Source organism: Carex rostrata, chromosome 18 (genome assembly GCF_964058835.1).
Source record: "Carex rostrata chromosome 18, lpCarRost1.2, whole genome shotgun sequence".
Lineage (NCBI taxonomy): Eukaryota > Viridiplantae > Streptophyta > Magnoliopsida > Poales > Cyperaceae > Carex > Carex rostrata.
The window spans coordinates 1,513,372-1,528,460 of NC_135935.1; the positions used below are offsets into that span (position 1 = coordinate 1,513,372).

The following is a 15,089-nucleotide window of genomic DNA, read 5'->3' on the forward strand; positions in this document are numbered from 1 at the left end:
ACAATCAAGATTGATAGCTAGCTGGCTGTCAATCATATCCATAAAATTTAAACCATTATCTCATAGATTTTTATTTTTATTTTCCATGGTTCTCAAAATATACTTTTTTGCAGGACTGAGATTTTTAGAATCTAAAATTTTCCATCGATCCATTAAATAGAGAAATAATTTGGTATTTTCATAAAATAAAATGTAGCTGCTGTTAAAAACATATAAACAAAATGCAGGGAAATGCCGATAACTCATACATGCTTTTAGAAGCATACAAAGTTATGAGCAAAACAACAGTAATCATTAACAAATCACACATGGCACCAATGCTCTCTCTATGGAGAAAACATAGATTCGAACCGGCTGAATGGTTTCGATCAGGCATTAAAAGCGAAAGATCCAAACCCTAAACATTAACTCCGATTAAAAAAAGTGTCCTAATTAAGCTTCAATGCTCAAGGAGTAGCGGAGTAGCTTGTTTAAATATGATAAACTAGAGCGACCACAAAAAATTGTCATCAAAACACAAACAAATACTACATTCTACGTACAACATACAAAATGCTTGCTCTCTATACGATGTCTTACTTTTTGTCCCTGAAAAATAACAGATATCCACAATAACAAGGTTTCAAGGTGTCACAGAAAAACGACGGCAAATAAGTTGCATCACTCGAATAAGAAATCCTACACAAATGGGATATCTCCCTTTTTAAATAAATTGAGAGCATATATAACAACATTCATGGGCCGGAAGAACCCAGTCTAACCTCCGAACCCCGGTTCCACCGAACCAAGCTCAGTGCCTTCGTATCAGTCTCTTCTACTCCCGGTTCATTTCGTCTTTTATACACCATGAACCCTACAATTGCTCCAACCACCACAACCAACGAAACCACACCAGCGACAACACCAGCGACCACCGCACTATTTCCCTTTCCTCTCCCACCTCCGCTCACGCTCTCCTCACGTGTTTCGGGCGTCACGTGTGAGGCACGAGCAATCGCTGCCGAGTCGATCGCCTCTGGTAATTCTACGTTGGTCTGCGTGCCCTTGAAAAAGGTTAGCATCGCTGGAGACACTGCCACTGGGGCCCGCTGGTTAGCCAAACCGTGATCCGATGGCTCTATGAGCTCGACGGGTACTGAACTGACGCTGGAGATTAGGAGGAGAAGGGAGATTGAAACCATTGCCACGTTGTAGTCTGCCATTGGTAGTTCTCTGTTACTGTCGGTTCCTTTGCTGGGTTTTGGGAAAAAAAAATGTTAGCATTATAGCATTCACTACATTACATTATGATTCATTGATCTCAATATGTAAATTTGAAAAATAACTAGTAATAATTGATTTTTTTTAACTATCTCTTACAGAGTGGTTGAATTCAGTATCTATATGTCCATCTTAATTTTGAACACTACAAAAGCACAAATTACCAATTTTGACAGACAAATGCGTAATACATTTTCATTGTCCCTAACTTTCGTACAATAATAATAATAATAATTAGAACTTGACTCCTAATTATTTGTACAAGTACCAATTAACCAAAAGTAATTATTGTTAACAATATTCACAAAACACGGTAAATAATTCACTTAATAATGTGTACCTTTGTTTACTGTTGGTTGGCTCGAGAAAATCTTACAGTACTTCAAGAGCCATAATCTCTTCTCTTCTTCCTGTTTTTCTGCTTCTACCGACAATGTTCTTCAACTTTTTTTCCTCTTGGTTGTCGGAGGAGATTAGGTATGAAATGAGATGGATGGTGAAGAGAAGTGGGACTGGAAGCATTATATATTTAGTACAGGAGGGAGGTGTGCACTTCTTGCATGTGATAAGTTTGGCTTAATTATCTGTGGCGTTTTTGGTATTATAATCAATGTACCTAGCGGTGAAAATTATCTTATATCTACTAAGCATCTACCTCAATTCCTACGGCACGGATAATTTTTTTTTTTCTATGGTCTTCAATTAGAGTGGGAAAAATAGCACGACAGAGCTAGCTCCGTCACAGAATGGCACGTCACATCACGTGAAAGATCTAGTTACGACATGACACGGTACGTGGTCTCGCGAGTCACGTGTAATTAAGACTATTAAATATTAATTAAATAGTGAATTTTGAATAAATTAACTTAAATTATAGTCAAATGTCATGCAAAATTCATTATTTAAGTCAATAGTCACGGAAAATTCTCCATTCGCGTGCCGTGACTCTATCTTGACATTTTTATCACAACACAACACGAGATCAAAATCACAGGAGTAAAGCTAGCGTGTGACATGCTCACCAAGAAAGTTTGGTGAGCATAACTCCAAAAGTATATCGGATCGACGTCAAATGTCAAATCCAAACCGTTGAAATCCATGTACTTCATGAGTGATGCATATATATGCAAAATTTTGAAAGTTTCGAGTTTATTTGCTACACGGTCAAGTGGTCAAAGAAATGAACATTTTATTATAAGTTATTTTCTATATTCAATTTTTATTATTTCTTTGACCACTTGACCGTGTAGCAAATAAACTTGAAACTTTCAAAATTTTGCATGTATATACATCACTCATGAAGTACATGGATTTCAACGGTTTGGATTTGGCATTTGACGTCGATTCAATATACTTTTGGAGTTATGCTCACCAAACTTTCTTGGTGAGCATGTCACACGCTAGCTTTACTCAAATCACAGTATGTTAGTCACAACACAGCACGTTTTTTCCACTATAGTCTTTCATTAGTTGTAAATCTCAAATCAATCTCATCACTGGCTTGACTACTTTAGCAATTCAATTGTTCTCTTTAATATTCTCTTAGTTTTTAATTGGAGCAATATGTCCGGTCTTTGATTCAATTAAAAAAAGGTTATGCTTCTTTTGTTATCATGTTAAAATAAGTATGATGGAACCAAACGAGCTTCTATATGAATATTCACTAGAAAAATCATTGTACAATGAATGTGAAACGTAATTACAATTGCGTTATCAATTTTTTTTTTATATTTATTACTTGTATTTGTAATTTCTTGTTTTTAAAATTGAAATATTGCATTTACTATATATGAACACAACGTGGTGAAACACAGTTTATTAATCTATCAATCATAGTAAATTAAATATTATTTTTTAAGAATGACTAGCTCAATCAAATTAAATGCCACTAATTCTATACATATAAAAATTGCTACGTAATATTACAGCACGACAACATGCCACACGAAGTGTTACATTTGAAGCGCCATGGTGAAATTAGGATGTTCGTCCCTTATCAAGATGGTTCACATGCATCAATAGTGGTTATTCTTATTATTGCTCTTGTCGCGCTAATAAATGGTCCGAAATTCTCGTTGCACAAGTCTACAAATTTTTGTGCAACTATTCTTGGTTGGATCTTTGTCTCCTTTGCAATGGGCCAAAGGACTAGGGCCAGTGGGTAAGGTTTAGGAATTGCACTTTAACCTTTCTTTTTCTAAAGAATTGCCCTTTATTCGCGCGTCTACCAACTCTCTGCACAATTTACGAGAATTTAAGATCCTATGTTACTGTCAATCTGGATACTTTTGTAGTTGTAGACTTGTAGGCGAGTAGGTAACTAGGCAAGGAGGCATAACATTATGGGGAAGTTACTCGTTACAGGGTTGTAAAGTTTAAATTGCTGTATGCAATCGTTGAGGAAGTGGGGTTAAGTAAGCATGTGAAAGCCCTACAATTGTTTTACTGTGTTTGGCGTTGAGACGATGGAATCTCTGCAATTTTTTATGACGAGATTTTCTGATCAATCTCACTGTGCAGGAAGTTCGCTGGGTACTATGTTGGCTTTCAGAAGCATAGTGACAATTTAATAGTTCGGGAAAGGTTCGGCAGAGTCAAAAATTTGTGATTCGGATATAATTCGGGTATAATTCGGAAATAATTCGGAAATAATTCGTTTTTGTAAACACCAAATCAGTATAATTCGGGTATAATTCGGGTATAATTCGAGAATAATTCGGAATTATAAATTGAGTTTATATCAGAAATTAGACCTATTAATATATGATATTAAAATTTTGGACTTTTGAATTTCCGTTTATATAGAATTAGGCCCATCAAATAAACAAGCCCATAAAAACTGGGAGCAAAAACCTTGTCCGGTTTCTACTTCCTGCCGCCCCCTTAATCCCACATGCAAGAAATAAAGTAAAGAGGGCGCTAAGGTTCCTATAAAACAAGGTTGAGTGCATGAGGAATAGATACCACTTGAACTTGGTCAAAGAGTCATCTTTTCAAGGAGACTCGTGGCCTGCTGGCAGCCTGGCAGTGGCCCAAAAAATAATTTTTTTAAAGTATTATGTAAATCCCGAATGATTCGTGAAATCCGCGTTTTATTCGTAAAATCCGCGTTTTATTCGTAAAATTCGCGTTTTATTCGGTTAAACGTTCGGTCAACCGAATAGTTATTTATTCGGTGCGGTAACCTCATAAAAACGTTTTATTCGCGAATTAAACGCGAATAAAACGCGTATCTGGTTACTATGTTCAGAAGAGACATCTTGTAGAACCACTTGAATTTGCTATTTCAAATCCCTATTGTGCCGTTCCTTGTGCTACATTAGTAGAGTGGCAAATTCCTGATTCGATTCAAAGGTTCTGTTGTTTAGTTGGTTCAGATCTGAATTTAATTTGATTCGATAATTTAAAATTTAAATTCACCGTAATCTGATTCAATTCGATCTTACTTGGGACGATTTGAAATTGGACAATTTGATTATCTGACCTGATCGGAAATTAAATTGTCTAGAAATGAAGATAATATTTTTCGTATATGAAATTGAAAGTTTGAAATTCTATTATTTCTTTTAAATACTCTTTAGAATCTCTTAAAAGAACAATCAAATAAACGAACATCTCTTAAAAAATTACAGAATTGTAAATTTATGGTCCACAATAGAAATAAGATACCGGAAATGTCTCAAATCAATATTTTATTTACGGAAAGTGACAAATCATCCTACCTTTCAAATTACGGTACAAAATAGTTTTAAAGGTAAAGTTGACAGAAAAGTGATAGATTATGGACATGTAAACAAATTGCATGAATGAATTTGAGTTTCTCGGCATCACCATATCTTAATATATAGGAAATGGCATCTGTTGGGAATCATAAAACCAAACAATTACATCTTATCTAGAGATCAAACAATTACACCTTATCTAGTACACCCCGGGAAAGAAGAAACAATCTCCACCTTAACCTAAGATCGTCCTATGCCAAAGAGACACAAAACATAATCTTTAGTGCGGAATACAATACCTGATTCCATGTCGTTTGCCATGGAATATCAAACCCTAGGTTGGAGAAGTAACCGTCTCCGTGAGTGCGAAACAAGACTCTTGCAAGCTTTTCCTTTCACGCCCTTTTGGTTAAATCTTAGATTAGGTCTTTCAAAACAACAAGATCGCCTCTTGAGAATTCCTCTCCAATTTTCTAAAATGAAATTCTCCTCTCTCTCTTAGATGGAAGAAGAAGAAAGAAGGCTCTCTATTCCAAAAATAACTTATGGAAAAGAGTTGGTTCATCTTGTGCCTTGGGGACCTATCTATATATAATTATACACTTCTGGCGACACGAGTGCAGGTGGTTCACCCGCACTGGATTCAGTGCGTCCGCACTGGGTCAAAACGTGTCTAAGTAACCGCCTTAAAATTCAGCCCAAAAATAGTCTGTATCATGAGTTCGTCCGCACTCAGGTTCAGTGCAGGTGAGCCACCTGCACTGGGCTCAAAACATAACTTCTGAAATTGACCAAGTCCTTAGTGTGGGTGATTCACCCGCACTGGAGCTCAGTGCGTCCGCACTGCGCTCGGACTTTTTTCTGCATTGAACTTCCAGAAAATCGACCAAGTCCTTAGTGCGGGTGGTTCACCCGCACTGGAGCTCAGTGCGTCCGCACTGCGCTCGGACTTTTTACTGTGTTGTTCTGAAGTTCCAAAAAATTGGCTAAGTACTGAGTACGTCCGCACTCAGATCCAGTGCAGGTGAGCCACCCGCACTGGGATCCCAAAAGGCTCCCAAAAATTGGCTAAGTTCTGAGTGCGGGTGGGCCACCCGCACTGGGTTCAAAAAAGGCAATTTTCTTGATTGCAAATTTCAAAATTAGTCCATCAATGATTTGGTCTTTGCCCAAATTGTTCTACACACTTATGGACCACATCCTATTGAATACATAGATTGTCTAATATCTTAATTCCATATTATATCACTTTAATTGTGACAATCATATATGACAGTAAACAATTCATAATTATATCACATATATGCTCAACGTTGGATTAAGATCCAACAATCTCCCACTTGAGCAATATGTTATACTCTTTTAATTATGTATTGTCAACCTTATGTGTGCAGATACTTTTCTGTCATTCTTATGTATTCCCAAACCAATTCCGTCCATCAATTATATTAGCAAAGGACTAAAGCAGCTTTCGTCACATTTATTTTAGTCATGACTAAACCATCAATAATCACAGTACTAACATAACCAAATGACATGAATCATGATGTGGATGTGTAGCATAGAAATTACACGCAATTGTGATCTTATGTGCCAATTTCTAACTAGGTCTCTCACTAAAATCTTGAAACCAAATTTCATAAACTTGTTGTAAAATGCAAAATTCAAATAAACAATTCGCAAATCACATACTCAAATGTAAGGTCCAAAAAACTAAATTAGAGACATAATGTATATAACAATTCTTTTGTAATGCCATGCATATAACAAAAATAACTCGTTTCATTATCCAAAATTATAAAATAGAACATCAAAATAACCAAAAAATTGGACTCCCACTAAAATTGAATTTTCTCAATAGCAATTACTCCCATATGAGCAACATGCTCTTCAAACTTATTGGGTGGTAATCCTTTCGTAAGTGGATCCGCTAACATGGAGTCCGTCCCTGTATGTTCTATTGTCAACTGACCATTATGTACTCTTTCTTTTACAACCAAGAACTTAATGTCAATGTACTTTGACTTTGACGAACTTCGGTTGTTGTTTGCGTATAGCACAGCCGAATTATTGTCACAATACAATTTTAGTGGTCTCTCAATAGACTCCACTATACGCAGCCTAGTGACAAAATTGCGTAGCCATACACCATGATTCGATGCCTCATGACATGCTACAAATTTTGCGGCCATTGTGGAAGATGCTATAAGTGACTGTTTAGCACTCTTCCATGAAACAGCCCCTCCAGCTAACATATAAATGTAGCCGGATGTAGATTTCATGCTATCTTGACATCCTCCAAAATCAGAATCAATATACCCAATGACCTCTAACCTGTCCGATCTCCGATACGTGAGCATGTGGTCTTTTGTTCGCTTCAGGTACCTCAAGACCTGTTTGGTTGCTTTCCAATGATCTAGACCTGGATTTGATAAGTATCTGCCTAACATGCCAGTGATGAACGCAATATCCGGACGCATACACACTTGTGCATACATGATGCTCCCAATGACTGAGGCATATGGATACATGATGCTTCTGTTGTCACGATCCGAGAAGGATTCATTGATTTTGCTAGTTCAGGTTATTTTTCTTCTTGTTATTCTTTTCATAGCACTAATCAAAGTATATAGGAAATCAGTGCTTCTTTGCAATTTCACCTTATTTTTTCATTTGTTTAGGAAGGTAATGTTATAGCTCCTGTAGTTACTGATTTGAGATCCAGAGACAGCACTGAACAAGAGAGGAGGGAGGCGATAAAGTGAGGTCAACAATAGATTGTGAGGCTGGTTAGGATTTTTTTTTTCCCGGTTTTGTTTGAACAAACTTGAGTCTTTGTTCCATTAGAAATATTGGTGATAAATTGAGGTCAACAATAGATCTTTTATTGCCTAATATAAATTTCGTTGCTAAGCGATTTTTTATGGTTGTGCTATGAAATATTGGTGGTTTCTTTGATAATGATCCTGAGTAATATCTTTTTATCCTAATATGTAATATTAAATTTTTTGGATTTAAATTTCTTGTTATAATATGTAATGCATTATATCAGGATTTATAAAATATTGGTTCTGCAAAAAAAAAAAAAATTAGGATCAGTTGTTTCAAATAACCGATCATAATTAGTAGTATTAGGATCAGTTATTTGAAACAACCGATCCTAATTCCTTTTTTTTAACACCCATTAGGATCGGTTGTTTAAAATAACCGATCCTAATACTACTAATTAGGATCGGTTATTTGAAACAACTGATCCTAATTCAAACTTTTAGGATCGGTTGTTTAACCGATCTAGATTAGTTTCGTATTGGTATCGCCCGGATCAGGATCGGTTAAATTCCGATCCTAATGTGCGTAAATAACCAATCCTAATTCCAATTTTTTCACTAGTGTTAGCATGACACGGTATACAAAAGATCCAATCATGACCGGCACGTATGTGGTTGCGCGAGTTACATGTAATTAAAACAATTAAATCTTATCAAATGATGAATATTGAATAAACTAACTTAAATTACGAAAAAATAATTAAACATGACCAGTTATGTTTGAACACATTACGTGTAGTCACGACGTGACTAACGTGCCATGACCAACCTTTTAAATTCGATCACAGCACATCACGTGATCATGTCATGTATTGAGAACCTCAGACTCAAAATTATTTTCAAAATATACTTCTTTCTGTCATTCTTTATTAAAAAAAGTTATATAAAATATTTGTGTTTAAAATAATTATACTCTATTTTAAAATTTTAATTCTATTTTATTTTCTGACTCGGTTTTTGTTTTCTACTAAGAATTCTTCAAAAGAACGCATATTATTTCGAGTTGGACATAAGAAATTTAGACGTCCACATGTTCGACGGGATCATGTTTCTGCACAATTTTATTAGTTGATTTCTTGCGTATCTCCAGCGAGGCATCTCCTTCTACCTAACAAATAAAAATCTATCCATGATAAGAGGTTGAAGTCAATAGAATAAAAAGATTTAGACCCTGTTCGGTTCACGTGAGAAAAAAAAAATTCACTCAGACTGAATTTTTTTTTTCCACGATGAACAGTAAAAATTAATTCAAAATTTTTGATTTCTATTCCTTAACAAGCCACCGAACAAGACCTTAAAAACGAGAATTTTCATCTTAAAGTACCTTAAATTCCATCTCATTCCTCCCTGATTATTTCAAGACACGAAAAGGTTTCAACAATAATTTGAGTTTGGCTGTTTTTTAGTCCTATGTTTGATGTAATTATAAGAGTAGAACTAGGGTGTTCCTAAGCTCACCGAAGTGTTTGGTGAGTTTAACTCTAAAACTCATCAAATCTGTTTCAAATGACGAATCCGAACCGTTGAAAAACCCGTCTACCTTATGAGTGACAAGTCTACATGTGAAAATTTTAAACATTCGAATTAATTTAGTATAAAGTCAAGTAGTCAAAAAACATTCAAAAAATGAATGCACTAAAATTAATTTATTAACATTCTAATTTTGACCGATTGACTTTATACTAAATTAATTCGAATGTTTAAAAATTTCACATGTAGACGCATCACACGTAAAATAGGCAGGTTCCAACGGTTCAAATTCGTCATTTGAAACCGATTTGATGAGTTTTGAAGTTAAGTTCACCAAACACTTTGGTTAGCTTAAGAACACTCTAGTTCTACTCTAATTATAAATACTAATTGATTTGCTGTGTGCCTGTGTTGCACTTCTCAATACAAATACTCTTGATAGCTTCTACCATGAAATTAGAAAAAAAAAAAAAATTAAGTAGGGCTAATATGCTATATAAGGTATAGACACTCTTGTGCTTTCAAGCCATTTTGTACTATTTATAAAGTTCAAAAGTTAATCTGAACTGATCAACATGATATCTATATTAAAATGTGTTTGTTGATCAAATTTTATATTTTTTTAGATAGATACAAAATTGTTATTTTTCAATGATCCATTAATTTCTAAAAAATAATATTCTTGTACATGTAAAAAAAAATAGTAAATTTTTCAAAAATAAAATGTAAAATTTGGTCGCCAATCATAATATGAAGATCATGTTAAATAGTTCGAATTTGACTGCTTGAAATTTGAAGGCAGAGAGAAAAGCTTATGATTTATAAAGTATAAGAGAATATATGTTTTGTAAAACAACTTAGCCCATCTCTAATAAAATATATAGGGTGGTTTAGATCAATTATTTAAATTTAAAAATAAATTCAAAATACAAACACACTTTTCTTGTAAAAAAACATCAAAGCACAAATGCACAATTAGATAACAATCATCTCATTATTCTTTATATTTTTCTGCTAAATATAGCTTAATGAATTCTAAATTCTCGAGATATGATAACAATCACCAAAGATCTACTTCCTGATACAAACATATATAATTAGTATTTTCGTCTTAATTTATTTTTATATTCTCTATTTATTCTGAGAAAATTCAGGAAAGGACAGTGCCTATATGTTTTTTTGTATTTTTATTTTGTAATAGTTGAGGCAATTGTCGGCAATGAGTATATTAATAAAAAAAAAATTAAATATCCTTAGCTTACAATTAAATTATTTGTTAAATAAATTCGCAAGAAGGATACATACCAGACACAATATGTGCTCGCATGATCTAACGTTCCTTGTCCCGTACTATTTCTAAGCAAATAATTGTCAGTTATGAATATCGTTGTGATTTCATCTGTAAGTTTGTTCACTGTTTTCTTTCTTCTTGAGAAAGTCTTTTTTTTTTTTTTTTTTTTTTTTCAGAGCTAGTGTTCATGCGCCAGCTGTCCATACTATATCTTATATATCTAGCACTGATTGTTGATGAGATTTCTTTCCTTCCTTTCACTAGGCGTCTGCAACGTTACTCTCAATACGCCTAGTCACATTAAATTGTATGTATAGCCCTATTCAAAAAATGCTCATAAAGAGCAAGATCACATAATGTAATTAATCGCGAGTTTAACTTCTGGATTAGTGCACAATTTGCAGCCAGTTTTTATTGGACAACATCTAACTATGAGGATCTCACTAGTGGAAAAACTAGAATCAGGATCGGCTGTATGAAACAACTGATCCTAATAACTATCTAGATCGGTTTTCTTAAAAAAACCGATCCTAAAAACTATTCAGATCGATTTTTATAAACAACCGATCCTAATAAATGAACTATGAGGATCTCCTGCGTCAAGATCTTGTTGTCCAACATAAGCCACAAAAAGATCTTAACCTTCATTAGCATTTTTAGGGTGTGCCCCATAAACGACTTGTGTAATGAAAAAGGGAAAGCAAGGGAAGGAAATAGTTCACTTCTTTTACACACTGATTTTGAGGTGAACAAATTCATCATTTTTCTATATATGGTTCACCCTCGTTCCCCTCCGTCCTCTATCTATAACTCTTTCTCTTTATTCTCCTCATCTAGAGCACAGTCTTAGCTTACACAGAAAATACAGGTTGTTAATTAATGTAGAATTGTGCTTCAGCTCTCAAATAATTTACTCCCAGCCTTTTTTGTGTGTGTCTCGTTTGCTTGAGAGAAGACATTTTGAGCCTTTTTAAAAGAATATAGTTTGTGACACGTTTATATTCCTTTATCACAAAGAAGGCATATCTGACCATTATATTTCACTTTGATGATTTCTTATTATATTCCAAAATTATTGTTTACTTGCACAATGTAAAGATTATACAAAGCGATACACCCTTCTTCTGTTAAAGCCCATTAAAAGCCCAATAAACCATAAAATATTGGTGCTTTAGTTTCTTATTACAATAATACAATATGACAAGCCTAGACTACAAAGAACTTTTTTTCTTTTTGAAAGCTTACAAAGAACTTTCTTAATATACTAATTATGGGCTGGCCTGATGCGGCGGAGAATGTTGTTCCTTTCATATTCATTTTATTTTATTAGATTATAACTAGTGAAAGAAATATGATATTATAATATTTGAATGGTTACAATAAATAAAAATTCTTAGAACAATGTTATCAGCAGCACTAATTATCAAACGTAACTTGAAATATATATATTTAAATTTAATCTCTTCAATCAGCTATATTGCGTTGTTGTTAATAAAGAAAATGATTACATCTTAATAGTAATTGGGTTAGGATTCCTTGACAATAGCTTATCTTGACAAAAATTTCTCAAACCGGGCTTAAAGAAGTTTAAAATAAAATTATAGCCATGATGCTGTCCTCATAAATTGATGGTGTATCGATTTTCATGCAATCTAAATATTGTTTCATATTTTATCAAATTAATCTGTTGTCAATTGATTTTCACCCATAATTTTTCTAAATCAACGATATTGTGCATAGTACCAATAGATCAATCTTACGAATAAAAAAAAAGTGTTCCTTTGCAAATAAGCCTTCTTCTTAGAACAATGTCTTGTAAACAACATTTTTTAATTTTAAAACAGTAACCTTATGTTCCCTCTCCTTTACCTTTTCTTTCCATACATTTAATAATTCTATTCTCTTATTAGGATTAAAAAGTTAATCTCTACTAAGGAACTAGTTCATTTGACTGTGAGATTAAGAACAAACAATTAATATAAATAAAATATAGATTGTAGTGTGTAAAGACCTAAATACCCATGCATATTTTTCTTCTTTAATAAAGTTGTACATTGACAATCCTTCTCACATCCGGAACTAAAACAATAAGGTTTTTTCACTCAAAAAAACAATAAGGTTTTGACAAAAATCAGAAAATATTATTTATAAAGAAAACTTCTTTTCATTCATTTTCAATTCATTCAAATTATCAAATATAAACTTGTTAATGCATTGCTCTATTCATTTTGAGAATGTCTGACTTCTATACTAATAATGTGATATGGTATTTTAGTCCGAATTTTTTATTAATAGAAATAAAATAAAATAAATATCGAAAAACGGGGTTACTTTTGAATATTTGCGAAAAGTAGGTAGATCGGGTTGTCACAACCCGTCCCACCGGACGGGTCTAATTAACCCGTCCGTTAATCTGTGATTACACCAACCTAATCAACCTTCACGGAAATTAAAAAAAAAATAAAAAGCCGGACGGGTTAAGGCGTCCCGTCCTGACCGAAAAAAATAAAATAAATAAATAAATCCTGGACAGGTTAAGAGGTCCCGTCCCGGATCAAAAAAAAAAAAAAAAAAAGAATAACCGGACGGGTTAAGTAACCCCGTCCAGAATATGATATTATATTAGGATTAAATATTATAATATAATATAATATTATGTTGTATATTATGTTGTATATTATAATATAATATAATATAATTAGGATTAAATCTTATAATATAATATAATATTATGTTGTAAATCCGACGGGTTAAATATTATATTATATTATATTAGGATTTTATATATATTATATTATTTTTTGTTTTTTATATTATATTATATTATGATTTTATATATATATTATATTTTTTGTTTTTTATACTATATTATTATATTAATATACTTATATATATATTATATTATGAATAGAACTAGTTTAGTTGTGCTTAAGCTTACCAAAGTGTTTGGTGGGCTTAACTTCAAAATCCATCAAATCGGTTTCAAATGACGAATTCGAACCGTTGAAATCCGCCTATCTTATGAGTGATGCATCTACATGTGAAAATTTTAAACGTTTGAATTAATTTAGTATAAAGTCAAGCGGTAAAAAAACGTTCAAAAAATAAATGCACTAAAATTAATTTATTAACCTTTTAATTTTGACCGATTGACTTTATACTAAATTAATTCCAATGTTTACAATTTTCACAGGTAGACGCATCACTCGCAAGATAGGCAGGTTCTAACGGTTTGAATTCGTCATTTGAAACCGATTTAATAAGTTTTGGAGTTAAGCTCACCAAACACTTTGGTGAGCTTAAGCACAACAAAACTAGTTCTATTCATAATATAATATATATAAGTATATTAATATAATAATATAGTATAAAAACAAAAAATATAATATATATAAAATCATAATATAATATAATATAAAAAACAAAAAATAATATAATATATATAAAATCCTAATATAATATAATATAATATAATATTTAACCCATCCGGATTTACAACATAATATTATATTATATTATAAGATTTAATCCTAATTATATTATAATATACAACATAATATTATATTATATTATAATATTTAATCCTAATATAATATCATATCCTGGACGGGGTTACTTAACCCGTCCGGTTATTCTTTTTTTTTTTTTTTTTTTGATCCGGGACGGGACCTCTTAACCCGTCCAGGATTTTTTTTTTTTTTGGTCGGGACGGGATGCCTTAACCCGTCCGGCTTTTTGTTTTTTTTTTTTAATTTCCGTGAATGTTGATTAGGTTGGTGTAATCACAGATTAACGGACGGGTTAATTAGACCCGTCCGGTGGGACGGGTTGTGACAACCCAATCTACCTACTTTTCGCAAATATTCAAAAGTAACCCTGTTTTTCGATATTTATTTTATTTTATTTCTATTAATAAAAAATTCAGGTATTTTAGTGGTACATGAGGAGGGGAGAGGGGGGTGTCCGATGGGCATCGGACCAAATCCGGTTCGATGGGGGTTTAAACCGTCAGATCTGCTTTAGGATTCGCACTCGCAATTTCGCGTCTGCTTTAAAATCCGTACACACGAATCCTAAAGCAGATCTGACGGTTTAAACCCCCCATCGAACCGGATTTGGTCCGATGCCCATCGGAAACCCCCCTCTCCCCATGAGGAGTACCTGTATTGGCTATTCATATTCAGTCTTTGTTTAAAAAAAAATGATCAGTACAGTTCAAGAGACAATATCAGCAAATTTATATTTATCAATGAATGGCTGATTTGCAATGGTTTTACCAGTGACTGACTGGTGGTACTAATGACTTTCATAAATTGGAACTGGTACAGTGTACCACTAGTTGATAAGGCCTGGTTTACAAAAACAAATTAAGAGAAATTAAAAAAGGAAATTAATAGAAAGAGGCATAAGCTTCAAATTTGATATCTTAAAAAGAAAACTTACTGGTAACTAAAGGAAAACCAGTGAAATTATTCACCAAAAGAAAACCAGTAAAAAAACAAAGAAATCAAAAAGAAA

The 15,089-nt window shown here is 33.2% G+C and overlaps 1 long non-coding RNA gene and 1 pseudogene across 1 annotated transcript; both read right to left on the minus strand.

Annotated features, from left to right (window-relative positions):
* Nucleotides 1-503: 503 nt before the first annotated feature.
* LOC144569808 (uncharacterized) lies at nt 504-1,758 on the minus strand. The gene is made up of 2 exons (XR_013516153.1): nt 1,601-1,758; nt 504-1,233 (listed from the first exon to the last, which is right to left on the minus strand). It is a non-coding gene; the product is annotated as an uncharacterized LOC144569808 (long non-coding RNA).
* Nucleotides 1,759-6,820: 5,062 nt separating this feature from the next.
* LOC144569768 (secreted RxLR effector protein 161 pseudogene) lies at nt 6,821-7,432 on the minus strand (annotated as a pseudogene).
* Nucleotides 7,433-15,089: the final 7,657 nt, after the last annotated feature.